Genomic DNA, 11620 nt, shown 5'->3' with positions numbered 1-11620 from the left:
TAATTCTATGGTCTTCCTCAAATACCACCGTAGGATCTTGCATGGTGCAGTGGACATTGATTTCATGCCTCAAGAGAACAAAGTTGGTACAGTTCCCACCGCTTATTAGCAAGTGCGTTTGTGCGAACACAGTTTGTGCCTGTGCAGGATAACCAGTGTAACCCGATGGATGAGATCTTGCAGGTGGATGGTAACGCAGCAAGAGGCCATGTTATCCTTGTGGAATCAGTACCTCCTGGCCAATACAAAGTAAAATACCGCAGACACCCGAGGTCTGAGATAAAAACAAAAAATGCTGGAAATAGTCAGGAGGTCTGGCAGCATCAGTGGAGTGAGAAACCGAGTTAACGTTAGGAATCTGTATGACTCCTTCAGGGCTGAAGAAGAGTCTTATGGACTTGAAACGTTAACCCTGTTCCTCTCTCCACAGGAGCTGCCAGATCTGCTGAGGTTTTCTCGCATTTTCTGTTTTTATTTCAGATTTCCAGCGTCGGCAATATTTCACTTCCATCAGGAGGTCTGGTAGCATCTGTGGAGTGAGAAACAGAGTTGATGCTTCAGGGTGATGATCATTTGTCAGAACTGGAAAAAGTTAGGGATGTTAAAAGTTTTTAAGGAAGTGCAGAGGCAGGGAAAAGACAGAGGGAAGTAAAGAACAAAAGAGAAAGTTTGTGAAAGGGGGGAAGGCAGGGGTGATTAAATGACAAAAAGGAGATGGTGATGTCATAAGTATCTTCCACCCCCTCCCTCCGTCACTGACCTTTCCTTTGGTTCACCCCCACTTCCACACCCTCCCTAATGATTTTTAAAAGCATTTTTTACTTTACCTACGCTTGTTTGGAACTTAATCAGCTGACGCAGCAAAAACAAGGCTGTTTGTTAATGATTAGTGGTGTCTAATGCAATTCTAAAGGGAGGTTACGTTATGTGGCAAAACATCATCCTTCGAATGCAGAAAAATGATATAAAAAAAAAAGCACTCGGCGGATGGGGGTGGTGGGATCAGTAAGCTGCTTCTGTCCAAAATACATAGAGCACTTAAAGATTGTCATGACTGGAAACTTTGCAATCAACATTGATGCAAATGGCCAATGGTCATTATTTTTTGGCCAATGACTGCCCTTTTTAAACATGAACATTTTAAATGGTGCAGGCTCTATCACTAAAATGTTTGGAATTGTAGTGTTGAAATTTGCATGCATGGCTAACGTGAGACCTGAATTGTTATGAACACAACTCAAAACATATCTAAAAATTGGGTCCTGACTCTAGAAGGTTAAAAATCTCTGGAGGGTTAAATTGGGAACTGTTGGCAGTGGAAAGAAACTTTTTTGCACCAGAATTCAGTCTACCATGTACTGCCTGTGTGTGCAGTGTGTCTCAATGCTGCTGTGTTTTATGTAAGCCAGCACTGACATCAAACTTCTTGTAAAGGCCAATTTGTCAAAGTATTGGGGAGAAAGTGTTGGGAGTATCTGGAAAAATCTACCTCAGCACCTCGAGGAGAAAGTGGAGATTTATAATATCCCTATAATCCAACCTCACACATGAAGGATACTGGAGGACAGTACCCATGACTTAATCAGTCACAAAAAGGTAAGTTGAGGGAGAATACAATCATTTTGAATAGCTGTCCTTAAATTTCTTAGATAAGTTAATGTACATTTACATATAACATTAATTTAATATTCCTGAAGAGTTAAAACTGGTAACAATTGGACTTTAATATCAATGTCCACATTGCACGCAGATAGTATTCCTGCCAAGTACTTAGAACACAATGTAGAACAGGCTTGTCCAATCCTTTTACGTTTTTCTCACTCAAGGGGCCGATAAGCAAATTTTGGAAATATAAGGTTTGGCACAACATTAAACATGAATTTCAAAAAAAAACAGAGGTATGAACAAAAGAAACAACTTGCTGAGCAAAAATAAAGCGATATCAAAGCAATAAATTGATCATTTAAAAAAGAGTAATTAATAAAGATGACCATTAGAGTGTGAGGAGGTGTATGTGTGCATCTGGTTCACTCGCAGCAGTCTCGGGGTGCACACTCACTCATCCTCACCTACTATGAGAGTATGTGTTGATGTGTAGGGGTGAGGACAAATGAGAATTCTCACACTGGGAGTGAGACAGACACACACACTCACACCCTCACACACACACTCTCCCACACACACACACTCCCCCACACACACTTACGCTCTCACACACTTCTCCCTCACACATGCACACACACACTCGCCCACACAAAAACACATATATACACACACGTGCACACTCAAATGCATACACACACTCACTCTCCCACACGCACACATACACTTGCACACTGACTCCCACACATGCGCACACATACATGTGCACACAGACTCTTACAATTGCACAGACTTGCGCACACACACACATGCATACACCTGTGCGCACAAACTCACACATGCTTACACACATGTGCACATACCCTCTCTCTCACATATACACACACACACACCCACACACACACACACAACCCTCTCACACACACATACATACACACACAAACATGTACGTGCTCTCACACACATACATGTGCACACACAGACTCACACATACATGCACATATGCTCATGCACTCTCACACACACACACTGTCACACATGGGCACACACATTCTTTCACACACACACTCTCACATACAGACAAATACACACACTCACACATGTCCACGCACACACTCTCACACATGCCTCCCCCTTATGCATACACATACTCTCAAACACATGCGCGCATACTCTCTCAACACACGCACACACTCTCACCCATAGACGTGCACACACAGACTCTCTCACATACACGTGCACGCACAGACACATGTGCGCACACACAAGTAAATATTCATACAATCTCATATGCGTGTGGGGACACACACTTCCTCACATGCACTGTCCCACACATGCACGCTCTCTCTCCCACATACCCCAGTGCGGGCACACACATACACACACACATGCACACACCCTCTCACACGTAAACACACATGCACACGCACACACACCCTCACACATGTGCACACACTTTCTCCACACACACGCACACACTCATTCCTGCTCTCACACACATGCACTCAACACTCATACACATGCACAACCTTCCCTCACACATGCACACATGCACACACTTGCTGCTCACACATGGGCACATGCATTCTTTCACGCACACACTCTCACATACACACAGACATATACACACTCACACATGTCCACACACACTCTCCCATGCGCACACCCGCACACACACACACTTCTCCCTTACACATGCATACACACGCATGCATAAATACTCTCTCAACACACACATGCACTATCACCGATAGACGTGCACACACAGACTCACATACATGTGCGCACACAGACACACACATGCACACGCGCACACACATGCATGCACACAATCTCATATGCGTATGGACACCACACACTTACCCACACATGCGTGCACTCAGCCACTGGCGTGTGTGCGCATGCACGGATACACACTCACACGCATGCACAGATACACACTCACACGCATGCACGGTCACCCTTTCACATGCAAACACACATGCACACACACCAACTCACATGTGCACACATACTCTCTCCACACGGGCACGCACACTCTCCCTCACACACATGCGTGCACACACACTCACTCACTCTCTCCCTCTCACACACACACGTGCACACTCACTCTCCCTCACACACACACACCCTTACATACAGACTCTCTCACTCACACCCATACACACACACACTCTCAGACTCTCACTCACACACATACCTGCTCACACGCTCTCCCACACACACCTCACATGCTCTCCCACACACATGTGCACACGCTCACCCACACTCTCTCACATACACACACACGTTCCCACACAGATACACAACCCTCACACACACATGCACGCAGACACACACACATGCACACACTTTCACAAACACACATATAGTCTCTAACACACACATTCTCTCTCAAACACACATTCATACACTTTTTCTTACAGGCATGCGTGCACACACACACTCACAGGCATGCACACACACACACACACTCTCCCTCACACACACTATCCCACACAACACATGTACACACTTATTCACACACTCTCCCAAACACACATGCGCACGCACTCACACACACACGGGCATATGCATTCTTTCTCTCACACACAGGCACACACATGCTCCCACACACACACCCTGTACACACACATTCTCCCCCACACACATGCGCACACTCTCACACATTCTTTCACACACAAACACAGACATAAACACGCACGCATGGACTCATCCATAAACATGCACACATGCGTGCACACTGTCATATGTGTGCGGACACAACAAACACTTGCTCACACACGCACTCTCCCACAAGCATGTGCGCTCTTTCCCATACGCACGCACACATGCACTCCCACGTGCGCGCGCATGCACACGCACTCTCTCCCACACGCGTGCGCATGCACACGCACTCTCTCCCACACGCGTGCGCACACACGCACTCTCTCCCACACGCGTGCGCACACACGCACTCTCTCCCACACGCGTGCGCACACACGCACTCTCTCCCACACGCGTGCGCACACACGCACTCTCTCCCACACGCATGCGCACACACGCACTCTCTCCCACACGCGTGCGCACACACGCACTCTCCCACATGCTTGCACACATGCATGTGGACGCACACACTCACGCATGTGCACACACACCCACTCTCGCGCACTCTCCCAAATACTCTCTCACGCATGTGCACGCACACACTTTCTGCTCACATGGGCACATGCATTCTTTCACACAAACACTCTCCCATACACACAGATGTATACACGCTCTCACACATGTCCACACACACTCTCCCATGCGCACACCCACACTTCTCCCTTACACATGCGTGTACACACATGCGCATAAATACTCTCTCAACACACACACGCACTATCACCGATAGGTGTGCACACACAGACTCTCATACACGCGCGCATGCAGACACACACATGCATGCACACACTCATGCACACAATCTCATATGCGTATGGACACACACAACTTTCCCATACGCACGCGCACTCAGCCACAGATGTGCGCACGCATGCACAGATACACACTCACACGCATGCACTCACACCCTTTCACATGCACATACACCAACTCACACATGGGCACACATACTCTCTCCACACGGGCACGCACACTCTCTCTCCCTCACACACGTGTGCACACACACTCTCCCTCACACACTCACACCAGTACATACAGACTCTCCCACTCACACCCATACACACACACACCCTCACACTCTCGCTCACACACACTCCCACACATACCTGCTCACACGCTCTCCCACACACACGTGCACACACGCTCTCACATACACTCCCACACAGATACACAACCCTCACACACATGCACGCAGACACACACACATGCACACACTCTTTCACAAACACACACACTCACATGTATGCAGACACAGGAAAACTGGACATTATTATTACAGTCTAAGTTGTTAGGGGGCTTGAGCTATATGCTTCGCTTTCAGAAGAAATGTTGGTGAATTATGATTTGGTGAAAAAAGCTATTTTGAGTGCATATGAGTTGGTTCCTGAAGCATACAGGCTGAAATTTAGGAATACGAGAAAACAGCCTGCAAAAACTTATATTGAGTTTGAAAGAGTAAAACAAAGTAATTTTGACCCGTGGATATGGGCGTTAAACATAGAAATGATCTATGCAGCTCTTAGGGAAGTCATTCTTTTGGAAGAATTTACAGATTCAAAAATTGAGGTGTTTTCATTGTCATAAAGTCAGGAACGCGAAGTCAGTGTGTTGGAGATTGCAGGAAATCTCTGTAGGAATTATTGGGGTACAAAAAAGCTCTGGCAGTAAAAGTGCTGAGAGTTCTGAGGTTCAGGCATAGGGGAAACCAGTGGTTTGTGTACAGGTGAAACGGAGAATCAGTTAAAGTTAAAGTAGTGGGAAAGTGTTCATAGTTTACTCGAGAATTCTAAGCAGGTTGCAGAAATGTTTAAAGACTTTGACTGTGAGGGGGAATTCTTTCCATGTGTACAGGTAGAGATGTCAAAATTTTAAGAGACACGGGCTAGTCAATCTTTAATGCTGTGGGATAGTGCTATTTGTTGCTCAGAGGGAGTGTTGCAGGAGAAGGTAACAATAAGTGGGATTCATGGAGATGCTAAATCTATTCTGTTGTGGAAAGTAAATTTAAAGAGCAAATGGAAGACGGGTGAAGTTAATAGTTGGCCATTCCAGGGGTTCAATTTATTCTGGGTAATGATATAGCAGGGTCACAAATGTGGGTAATGCCTGTGGTAGTTGAGCAGCCTGTAGAAGTGTTTTCAATGGAAGTGCTACAGAAGGAACATCCTGGATTGTTTCCTGATTGTTATAACTAGATCAAAGGATCATCAGGGAGAACAAAATAAAGATAAGGAGTAGTTGAAAGGCAAGAAGATGTCAAAATCCAATTAGCTGGCACTGTATCTGATAACATTGTTCAGGAGGAAGAAATGAAGGACAGTTCAATTGAAGTGTTTAACTCAAAGAGGTTAGCGGAGTTACAGAAAAATGATTTGCAATTAAAACAGTTATATCAGAAAGCTTATTCAGAAACCAAAGCAAAATCTATTCCAGTATGTTATTATCTTTGAGGGAATATATTAATGAGAAAGTGGTGGTCGGATCATGTCTCAGCAAAGAACCTGTCATACATGTCAAATAACAGGAAAATCACAAGCAGTGATTAAGCCAGCACCTTTAATCCCAACACCAGCATTTGAAGAACCTTTTTACCAGGGTCATGAGCAATTGTGTAGGACCCCTCCCTAAGACTAAAAGTGGAAATCAGATTTTACTGACAATAATGGATGTGTCTACTAGGTTTCCTGAAGTGATATCTTTAAGATATATTACACTAAGAAGATTGTGGAGGAGTTAATTACATTTTTTTTTACAAGATATGGTTTACCTAAGGAACTAGAGTCAGATCAGGGGTGAAATTTCATGTCACAGCTGTTTAAGGAAGTAACAGTTTGGGGTAAAACAGTTTAAGTCAACAGCTTATCATTCGGAGTCACAAGGCACTTGGAAAGATGGCATCAAACTTTAAAAACTATGATGAGAGCATACTGTCAGGATTATGCACAGGATTGGGATACAGGAATTCCATTTTTGTTATTTGCTATTAGAGACGCTCCTAATGCGTCGACTGGTTTTAGCCCTTTTGAACTAGTTGATGGCCATGAGGTAAGAGGACCACTGAAATTGATTCATGAGAAATTGGTGGGTCAAAATTCAGAAAATATTCTCCTGGATTACATATCAAATTTCAAGGAAAGATTGAACAGAGCATGTGAGCTAGCAAGGGAACAGTTAAAGATCTCACAGCAAATGATGAAAGATAAGGCAGCTAAAATTCACACTTTTGTTCCTGGAGAGAAAGTATTAGTTTTGTTACCAGTGCTAGGGAATTCCTTAAATACAAGATTTAGTGGGCTTTAGAGGATTGAAAAGAAATTGAGTGAAGTAAATTATTTAATAAATACTCCAGATAGAAGCAGAGGGTGTGTCATGTAAATAGGCTTAAAAAGTACTTTGACAGGGAAGAGGAACAAGAGGTGTTACATGGGATATTAAAATAAAGCCGTCTTTTAGAATTATGACGGTTCATTTTTTGATAAGGAGGATATCATGAAGCTATTAATGTATATAATATTTTGGAAAATATTTTTTCTTTTAAAATAGAGGTTTAGTCTGGTGTGTTTTAATTAGATTAAAGTCAGCTAGCCTGGATGTTTTGAAATGTACTAATTTGAGATGTAAACAGAGGGGTGGAATGTATTTGTATTTTTTTTAATAGAGCATTCAAGAAGTGGGCTGAAAACTTGACGCCTTTCTAGCAGCTACCAAGCAATATGTTTATATTACTAATAAAATTGGTACAATGAATGGGGTTTCATTGTTAAAAGGTAAGTTCAAAGAGGCTGGTCAGACAATGAGAATTTGAATTCAATCAGTGTTGGTAGGTATAATTTCAGCAGTTTTAGGATGTGCAGAGCAGAGGCAGTGCGAGATCAAAAGGCAGGTGCAAGCTTCCAACTGGTTCCACAGGAATCAAGTGAACGAACCTTAGTTTGAAGTCGGAAGGTGAAAATGCTTTGCCTGGTATCTGGTTAAGTCTATGGGTTGCTGTTGCCTTAATGGAGATTAGTTTGGGAATTTGTTAGAAGTTATGACAGTAGTAATTTGTAGCCATAAGTATATATTTTAGCCTCTGTAAATTAATAATGTTTCAATTAGTTTAATGTAAAACCTCAAGAACTGATGGTCTGATTCCTGAATTTACAGTGGAATCTCAAACATAACACTTAAAATTATAGGTTATGACAGTTATTTAAAGTTCCCTTCTGGGATTTTTAAATAACTCCACTTTACCAACTGCATCGGTCATAACATGTGCGCACACTCTTTTACACACATACCTTCTCACACGCAGACACACTCACTCCCACGTGCACACACGTTCTCACTCTCACGCACAAGCACTGACATGTGCGTGCTCACTCATACGCGTACATGCGGACGTACTCACACCTACTCATATGCACACGTGCGCATGCACTTGCATATACTCTCATACATGCACACAGCCTTACACATGTGCATGCACATACCTTCTCACACAGACAAGCATATGCACACTCGCACACCCACCCCCACACACTCATGCAGTCACTCTGACGCGCACTCTCATGCACGCACATAACACACGCTCTCTCTCACACCGTACTGTTTCCTTTGGGGAAGAGAACTGAGTTTTGAGAGAGGAGATTTGATGGAGGCACTCTAAATGATGAGGGGTCTGGACAGAGTAGGTAGGGAAAAGCTACCCATTGGTGGAAGGATCAAAAACAAGAGGACACAGGCTTAAGGTAATTGGTGATATGAGGAAAAACATTTTCATGCGGAGGCACCAGGTGAATTGTTCCTTGAGCCAGTGGACATTGCACAATGAATGACCTGCTTCTGCTGTAACCTGTGAAAGAAAGGTTGTGGGGAGTGGGGCTGAGAGAGAGAAAAACTATAGATATTCAACTTTGAGGTAAAGGTTACCCCATTGAGCTGTATAAATTAAGTGGCATTACCAAATACTGCTTGTTTGATGGCAGACTATACTTCAAATTAAGTTTAACAGGACCAGAGTTATAAGCAAACTCCTTCATCCAAGTTATTTATATAGTGAAAAACTGTGGCCTCAATACAGATCTTTGGGGGGGGGTCATCACTAGTCATATTCTGCATTAGTGCTCTCTGTTTCACATATCCTAAACCAATTACTTATCCAAGCCAGTAGATTGCAAAATCACTCCCTTATCTCTACATTAGTTACATCCTCCAAAAACATTCATGGTTGTACATAATGCTGTGTCACCAACAAATTCTAACTCCAGTTAGACTAGTAGGCTTTATAATTTCCTAGATCAAGGGGATAATTCCTGAATTGATTGTTGGAAAATTGGTACATTTCCTCACTTACTTCATTTAATAACCTGGGTGGAAGTGATTGCATTCAGGGGATTAGGAGCTCTCTAATCTTAGTTTCTCCATCATTTTTAAATGAACCTTTGAGAAATCAAGGAGGAAGAAATTAGATTCATTTTTAGTTTTCCTTCTATCTTAGTTAATCCTCATCTACTGTAATGACAATAATAAAGGAGCTGTTTAGTAAATTTACCATTTTGATTTCCAACTACTATATTGCATGCATGTGTCATTAAGGGGCCCACTTTTATCAGCCTTTAATATAATAAAAACTTGTCTTGACCCCATTAATTGCAAGCTTATTCAATATCTAATCAATACTTCCTGATTTACCTACTTTTAAGCTCAATTGTCTTGTGTATTATGCCAAAAATTTGAATGGTATAATACAAAATAGAATAGCAATTACTGTACTATTTATTTTCTCCCTTTCACATCCCACTGTTATGTTTGGAATGCAAAAGAAATCCCACAATTTAGACCAGGTCCCAAAGATCATGGAAGATCTTTCATAGGCCGAACCTCCAGCCATCCCAAATATCCTGTCCTGAGCTTTGGGACAATTACGTTTTCTGAAGCAGCTTTCCAAAACTAGTTATTGCACCTCCACGACACAGGCAGACAACCTGCTCGTACCCATAATGGCATGGATGCCTTCCAGAAAACCTAAACAGGAAAACCTCCATTTAGCTGCATAATCTGGTGGGGTCAAAGGCAAATGATACATTTGCATCCCAGCAGTTAAAGATAGATGAACAAATTTGGGTCCTAGATTTGGAATTTCTCGGATCTCTGCATACAGATCTCTAGAGATCACTATACATAATACTGACACCTGGGCTTAATCTGCCAATGTAAGGATATGTAAAGGTAATGAAACTACTCAATTTGCCATCATGCAACACCACCAAGATAACCTGGAATTTTGCCACATCTCAAAGGGTATGAAAAGATCTAATCTGTTTAAGACCTGTTCAAGAATTCTATATCAAGTATTCAATACTGCTCATGATTTATAATTACATAACACGTGGAACATCTGTAATGAAATGGCCTAGATCTCCAGATTGTCAGAGACACAATGTAACCCCTACCCCAAAGTGCGCTGCAGGACCCTCTGGGAGTCCCAATGAAACGGCTGTGGGAATTGCCTGGGAGGTTTTAACTTCCAATGGGCAACTACCCCTCCCAAAATGTCTGACTGGGTTAGAGTCAGAGGATTCAGACAGTTCTGACTTACTTACCTGAAGTTACCCAGGAAATGTTAAGACAGAAAAACCCTAGTCTAACTCCTGGGCAATGATACAACTGACCCCCCACTAAACTGACTAGCCCCCACTACCCATCTCGACCTGGCTAGCCCCCGTGACAACCCTTCCTAACCCTGATCCATCTGCCACCCATTCACTAACACAGAGAAGCTTGGAGACCTTTAAACACATATGGCAGCTGGTGCTGTAAAAAGGGGTGCAGCTACGTGTCTTTTTGCTGTTCTCTGCAAGCATTCCTGCAGTATCTTCCATTGAAAGTTTTCCAACGTGTGCAGCTACGCGGGCAGTTTCCTGTGATCAGAGTCAGGCTGACCTGAAGTTTTGAGTCAACATAAATCTTAAAGTGCGGAGGTAAACCTGACCATACTAAGGAAATACTCAAAGGTTAAGTTTCCTAGACATCCAGGGCTGCTGATAATTAGCTTACCATTTTTCCTGGTGCATTGACAGTTACTATTCATTGCTGGTAGTAAGTAATTTCGAAGACTTTATATACAGAGAGATAGCACCCTGTCATACTCGTGTTTAAATGGAACTATATTCCCCAGGTATTTTACTTTTATGGACTGACAGCATGCTGACAAATGGAGGAATGAATACCGCTGGTTTTCAATTTTCATTAGAAGTATAATCAGACTTTGGATTCCTTCCAGTGTCTCAGTCATTATTCACTGGTAATTTATGTACTGCATTTGTATCTTCAATGAATGAAACTCTGTAACCTCACAGATGACAAAAGTAAAATCTTAAAACTACAAGCT

This window comes from Carcharodon carcharias, chromosome 6 (genome assembly GCF_017639515.1).
Source record: "Carcharodon carcharias isolate sCarCar2 chromosome 6, sCarCar2.pri, whole genome shotgun sequence".
Taxonomy (NCBI): domain Eukaryota; kingdom Metazoa; phylum Chordata; class Chondrichthyes; order Lamniformes; family Lamnidae; genus Carcharodon; species Carcharodon carcharias.
The sequence above is the reverse complement of the archived record's forward strand: the minus strand, read 5'-3'. Positions refer to the sequence as shown.